This window comes from Solanum stenotomum, chromosome 10, assembly GCF_019186545.1.
Source record: "Solanum stenotomum isolate F172 chromosome 10, ASM1918654v1, whole genome shotgun sequence".
In the NCBI taxonomy this organism is placed as follows: domain Eukaryota; kingdom Viridiplantae; phylum Streptophyta; class Magnoliopsida; order Solanales; family Solanaceae; genus Solanum; species Solanum stenotomum.
In genome coordinates this window covers 4,578,076-4,585,954 of record NC_064291.1, presented here as the reverse complement: position 1 = coordinate 4,585,954, position 7,879 = coordinate 4,578,076, and positions in this window count along the sequence as shown.

Sequence of the window (7,879 nt, the reverse complement as noted above, 5' to 3'; positions counted from 1 at the left end):
TGTCACGACCCGATTTCTCAAGTCATGATGGCACCTACTATAACCCACTAGCAGGTAAGCCAACCCGTAACCCGGAACAACAAGTAATGGGTCTGAGGGTAGAAACTAAACAAGAGTAGGCAAATAACAATATACACAGGCGGAAGCAAACCAAAACATAAATACAAATAAAGATCCCTCCCAGAACCTGGAAGTCACTAGTACAGAGCTACTAACAAAATGAGTACAAGTCCCAAAAGTGGACAACAGAGACTGGATACTCTCGAAAGGTAAAAGACAAGTCTATATATACAGATGGAGACTGAAATAGTACAAGACGCCGTGTGCTCACCCCTGTCTCCGGATCAGACTACTTCAAGCTTGATCAACGCTGGCTACTAGTGCCCGGACTTGCATCACGAAATAGATGCAGAGCGTAGCATGAGTACCAAAATATTTCAACTTGACAGTTAAAAATCATATTGAAAAAATAAACCACTTAGACTATGGTTACGAAAAATAGTGTGAATGAAAGTCACATGTCTTACATTTTTTTTGTTTGTTTGGTGTAACCATCTGATACAGAGATTATAATATATATAGATTATACAGAAAGAAAAATTCCATATGAATTTGTGTATAATGTAACTATATCCTGAGCTAAAATGGCGTTAAATTTTTGAATTTAAATCACTTGAATGCATGCATCAAGAGACTTCCCTTGCATACGATAATAATGTGGATAATTAAATGAAATAAAAAGAGTATAAGCAAGACGATATTAATTATTTTCTTTCATATTTACCCTTATTTAAGTAAATGGGCTTTTATGAAATCAAGAAACTTTACTAATAATAAATTAACTAACTAATTAATTTTCATTACTCTTTGTTGGAAATTAGCAGATGAAATGTTGTAAATAATTTGATTTATCCATCCATAGACAAACGTTAGGCATAAACAATATGCCATTTTTTCCTCTATTAATTTTTAGACTTTTTCTCCATTTTCCCCTTATTTTTCTATTTACAATTATTGCATACCCAAAAATGGTTACATATACATTTATGGTGGTTATTACAACAACATTTTAGACCTTTTATTTTCTTCATGAAACGTTTCTAAAAAGTCATGGTTTATTCATTTATTTTCCTCCAGCTCCTTGTAAGTCTATTCTTATTTTACATTATGGATACTTTAAATATCAAATATTTATATTATAAATTACCATCCATTTATCAATTTTCAACATTCTTGTAAACATTTGTGCATTTATGTCTATGCACTCCATGAAGCCTGAAGGTAAGCACATACATTATCTAATCTTCTTTTCTCTTCTCGATTCAGACTTTTTTTTTTCTTCATCTACACATTTTTAAAAATTTTTGTGTCTTTCTCAATTTTTGCTATTTTCCCGTTTGACTTTCATATACTATTGTAAACTTATAGGTAAAGGTAATGTTAGAAGAAAAATACTACCTTTGATGATGAATTGAAAATGTCAATCCAATATATGTTTTTCTACGTAGAACCAAATTTAAGGCCAAAATATGGGGTACGTGAATTTAAAGTCTCTAAAAAAATGGTATTTTATGTGTATGATTTTTAGAATTAGTATAACATTATATGTTGACATTCATGCTATAAGAAGGCTAAATGATTCACTTGATTGAATGTTGAGTTATTCCCCGAGTGGTAGGATCAATATAATCCCGTCCTAAAACCCTTAGATAAGTTGAGTTGAGGAAAAAAAAATGTCTATATCAAGAGTGGTTCATTTCATTATGACTTATAATAAATTTAGCATGAAATAGTAAGAGATGCTCTCTCTTTGGGTATGCTATGTAATTAATTACTTCTTCTTCTTTTCTTTTTTTCATTTTTCTCCTAATATAAAATAGTGATGTTATATTTTATTTGGTAATTACTAATTTATTTGTTGCTGAAAATTGTATTCTATTATTAATTCAGTCTTTGAAATCACTTAGGATGGCTTGTGATGACAAACCTACAATTTCTATGCGTACTTGAGATGAATAATCAAATGTTAAAGTAGTGTTCGTAGAACAGAAATTCTTTTCTATCCCTATGTCATCTATCTCTACAATAATTAGTGGAAGACTAAAACAATATTTCTAAAGTGAATAGATTATAATAAATGACATTAAATCATTGACATTAAAAATATGAATAATAATCTTCTTCATGTTTTTGCAAATTTCATTAAAGGCAATCCACATGCATTTATCATTTTTTTCAAGCAAAGATTTATCAACATTCATATCATCTTAAGTAGCTTCACATATTTTTGTTGGAAGTACATTGTCCTGCTTTTATGAATTTTATCAATGAATAAAATTCATATTGTGTATTTCAACATTATCTATTTTATAACTCAACTTTTTAAATATATCAACATTCTATAATAATGATAAGGGACAAACGTGCAACGCACGTTCCCAGAGACTAGTATTATTAAAAATGGGAACAAAAAAAGTTAAAAGTTGAAATACCATTTTACCCTGACACTAAATAAAAATATTATAAAATAGCTAATCAATTAAATCATTATCATCATCATATATATATATATATATATATTACTAAAAGTGGGAACAAAAAAAGTTAAAAATTGAAATACCATTTTACCCCTACACTAAATAAAAATATTATAAAATAGCTAATCAATTAAATATTAAATAGTAATTATATAATTTGATTATTATATTATACTAAATTCTCTAAGTGGAAAGGTGTTACATCAAAAATTAAAAGAAGAGAATATTCATAGAAAATTGTTAGACATTTTTATCCTTTTAAACAATAAATTAGTTACTCTACATTTTTTCAAAAAAAATGTATTTTTTTTCTCCTTCGAGTGTAGACATTTTAATAATCTATTTTAAAGTATCTATTTTAAAATATTAACTCCATAATTCACACCTTTTCATTTTAATAACCTCCTCATCATAGTAAAGGAGGGTGAATTAGAAAGACTTTAGTGTTTTCATGAAGTAACATACATTCATCTTAATGCATTTATGGATTACAAATTTTGATGAACTTTATAATTGGAATATACACAAGCCTTAAATTCCAAAAACCAAAACCCCTCGTTTCTTGGTTGAATTAACACTTAGAAATAACTACAACCCCCCAAATTCTAATAACCTAATTTATGATTTTAAGATAACTTTTGGTGTTCCTCCAATTTTATTTATATATATCATCTTCTTTGTTTCATGAGATCCTTAGGTATCCTTTCATTCTATAGTTAAATTAGTGAAAAATTTATATCATTTTTGTTCTTTGATTCATTCTTTAGTTTGGCTCGACAAAGAAGGATCTTTAACTTTGATTGACTATGATAGAAGAAGTCGATAAGAACTCAGAAAATTATGTACTATTTTTGTATTTATTTTTACATCTATATTGTATGATTAAAGTTTTAAGAAAGATGAGTACATTGAATTTTTTTGTATTTTCAATCTATTAGACTTTTTAAATTTAATTTTCTATGAATTTCTGATTGATTAGTCATTTGCAACTTTATTGAAAGTTTGCTAACTACTAACCAAATTTCAAAACTTACTGTTGGTTGCTTAAAAAAACTTGATTTTAAACATTAAAATACGGTCCTTATTTGATACTTTTTGCCATATTTTAAAGATATATTAGTAATTATTGCATTTTATTACTCACTACATGTTTGGATATAATTTTATATTCTAATAGATCTATGAAAATTCTCACGGAACACACGTGCAACACACGTATCCGGAAACTAGTTAGTTAATTAGGGTATAGTTTAATTTATTTACTGTCAGTAAATATAGTTTCAGTTTTTTGTCATAATTAATGGGACCCATCACCTCTTTGTATACCAAACCAACAAAGTCCTTCAATGCTTTTATATGTAATTTTATACAAAATCAAATTTATCTCTCCTATCCTCATTCCATATCTTTCTCATTAAATCAATCTTCCACTTCTAATTTGAATTTCGAATTGGGAAAATTTTCACCTTCTCCCTCCTAACCGCTAAATTCGTGGGTGAATCTATTTTTTTTCTTCTTTCCTTCTTCAACAATTGTATATGTATTATGCTTGTTAGTTTTTTCATATTTTTTAAAAAAATAAAATTATTTCTTACTTATCAGATAATAAGTTTTTCAAAATCAGAATGGATGATTCCTCTCCATCTATGAGGATTACGAGAGGTATGCCATTGCATGTCGATGTTGTTGATAATCCACCTTTGTTATCAATTGGTTTAACTCGGGATTTTGGGGTCAATGTAGGGTCTATGACAAAATCTAAACAAGTTCAAGTTGAACAATCTATTGATGAATTGAGATCCAAGAAAAAAAATGACCCAATGACAATTCAGAAAGTCATCAACAGCGTGAAGGCTAGCGGCATTAAAATTGTTGAAGGTGGAAGTAAGAGAAAAGTCCTAAACAGTGATTCAGAGGAGATTGGATCTGCTTCATCAGAACTGGACAAATCTGAAGAACATCAGGTAGTGGCTTAAAACACAATTTTAGATAGTATATTTTGTTACTTATGTGCAAATTTTGGGTCTGAAGAACATCAGTTTGCTTCAGATTTGCAATTGGTAGATTGCATGGGTCTCAGTAAGTTGATTGCGAACAAGAAGAGTACTTTTAATGGATTAAAATCACTATGCATTGAAAAATGTTGTTGTGATTTTGGACCAGCGGAAGAAGGAATTAGTGGACAGATCGACCCTCTTCCAAATCTGGAATATCTCAGCTTCATTTCTGTAGATCATTTAAAGAGTGTTTCTGATTTCGGTCATTTTCTTGGTCTAAGATTTTCTGAATTACGCCAACTGGATATATCCCATTGTGATAATTTAACATGTCTTTTTGACACGGTTGGTTATGCACCCAAGCATTTAGTGCTTGCCATCTCAGAAACTCCGAGGGTCCGGAAGTTATCTTTGAGAAATTTGCCAAAATTAGCAACTTTTGGGGAGGCACAGAGTATGTGGGAACACCTTGAGGAACTTGAGGTGGTCAGATGCAATGGAATAAGGAAGTTGCCTCTCTTTATTCAAACCTCCAAAAACATCAAACTAATAAGAGGACAATCACAAGAATGGTGGAGCCAACTGGAATGGGATGATGACAACTTCAAGTCAAATTTAGAGCATTGTTTCAAGGACTTGTACTATACAAAAATAGTGTTTTATTATCTTATATCTTGCTAGTGACTTTCCTTCTGTTCTTTTTCCTTCCTATCTATGAATGTCAACTGGTTAAATATAGTAGGAACTGAGAAGGGGCAAATATATCTTTGTATACCCCTCTCAAATATGTCATCGAATTTTGAGAAAAGATTCATCCATGTTATTATTTGGCTCATCTGTACCATTTCACTTAATAAATAATGACATGGTCAATCATGGTCTATTAAGCATTTAATGGTCAATCATATTGCATAAACTCCATTAATGAAACATGATAAGTAATCAATGTTTTCTCCAGGAGATACATCCGATGACAATTAATTTATACATATGCTTACCTTGGCAATCTGAATTTCAAAATCATCAACCATGATCTGAGAAAAGTGTAGATGTTCTAGAGAATTAGATATTTGTACTATGGGAAAATGCTTTGAACTACCACATCTAATACACTTACTATACTTAGTAAAGGACCTTAATATATATATATATATATATATATATAGATAGATAGATAGATTAGAAATCATCGGTTTTGGGCCTATACACATACGGAGGATGGTTCAAATATTTGCTTAAAGGTGTGGGGTGTTACAACTACTCTCATACATAGCATGGGACCTGATCGATGAACCACTCACGTACTTATTGTGAGGGCTCCACTGGTTGTTTCAAGTGTGGTCAGAATGGGCATTTCATGCGAGAGTGTCCAAAGAACAAGCAAGGTAATGGTAATGGGGGCAACAAAGCTCAATTTTTTTCAGTTGCTCCACCAGACAGAACTGCACCTAGAGGGGCTACTTCCGGTACTGGCGGAGGAAAAAACCACTTATATGCTATCAACAGTCGCCAAGAGCAAGAGGATTTGCCAGATGTTGTCAATGGTAGGGTAATTTGAACATTCTTCATGTTGTGTCCCTCTTGACGAGATGCACTGCACGTTGCCTTAGAGCTCTTGAACTTCACATCAGCAAACTCTTTCCAATGTTAAAGTTGTGGTTTTCCTATCGTTCTTTTTGAACCAGGTGGCAATAATTTATGCTTCGATACTTTTTGAATTGCACATTTTCATGTTCCATCATAAATTATTGTGTCGGTATTAGAGGATACAAAAGTACAAATAACTTTTATACATATGTTATATTAGTACACGAATTTCATACCCTTTTTATGCTTACTTGTTAGACCTATTTCATGCCAAAGTAAGCACTGATTCATACAAAAAATAATACGAAATCATACAATTTATAAATAGTAATTATTTTTTATTAAATAAACAATAGACCAATTTCATCCCACTATTATGCACAATTCCAACCAATATAATGTCAAAAATAGAAATTGAATCATACCAGATTCAGGCTATAAAAAAATATAATTTTTCATACAAATTTGATCTTATTATTATACCAATTTCATACAAATTTATGCCAATTTTTATACCAGAATCATACAAAAAAATTAATAATATTCTAACAATTAATTATCATTTATTAGATAAACATTATACTAAATTCATTCCAATATAATGTCAAAATCGTACCAACATGGTATAATCAGTATACTATTTTTTAAAAAATTATGTAATTTTCTTAACCAGAAACATACAGAAAATTAATCTCTATATCAGTAATATTAGCATCAATCCTAAGTTGCGAAGTTATCGCATTTACTAGACCACTATACAGACTAGAAGATTTGTCATTTGAGCTTAATGTCTTGTACTCTCATATTGTAGATCTATTCCTATATTATAAAGGATAATAGATCATGTCAATTCATATCATTGTGAGTTGAGTTTGTGGCTACAGTTAGCCTAGTCGTGTATATTTCAAGTCTATGTTAACTAGAGGTATATAGTGGGTAATAGGGTTATTTCTTCATGTCTTGTAATAGAAGAGTTACAAGGTGTGTAGGATTATGAGTTTAATCCTTGATAAATACTCGAGTTTGTATTTACGTGTTGCTTGAAGTTATTGGAGTTTTGAGAAATCATGTGTGACAGGTCGTGATTTATTCCTCCCTTGAGCAAGGAGGTTTCCACGTAAACATTTGTGTTCCTTAATTTAAGCATTTACATTACTTCCTGTTAATAGTAACGTCAAGGGACCTGGTCTCGTGGCTAATGGTGGACTCATATAAACCAACAAGACCGTATGCCAAGTGTAACATCCGACAATTTAAAAATGAATATGAAGAAGCTTGAAATTTGGAAATAGTCTTTTTTTTGAAAAAATTTAAAATCTGGAAATTTGGCAGTCCAGAATCTGGAAAATTTGGCTAAGTTCAAAAAAATTTGGAAATTTGGCTAAGTGTGGAAATCAGTGAGTTTTTGGCCAACTTTGAGCAGTCATAACTCCTAGCTCAGGATGAGTTAGGAGTAGTTCCAGTTATGGTTTCGAAGCTTGTGGAACGATCTTTCCAACGCCACTGAGTTTGCTCAATTCCGAGTTCGTATGAGCGAGTTATGATCTTTGAAAGTTGGGCAGTTGGCAGGGATTCCGTTCCGGAAATTTAAGGGCATTTTGGTCTTTTCACAAATCATTTCTTTTGAGCTTATATTGTTGTATTAGGCTGATATTTGGATCATTCTGTCCCATTTTGAAAGAGAAAGAGTTAGGGTTCAAGAGAAGAAGAAGAGAAGAAGGAGAAGAAGAAGAGAAGAAAGAGGAGATCAACAAGATT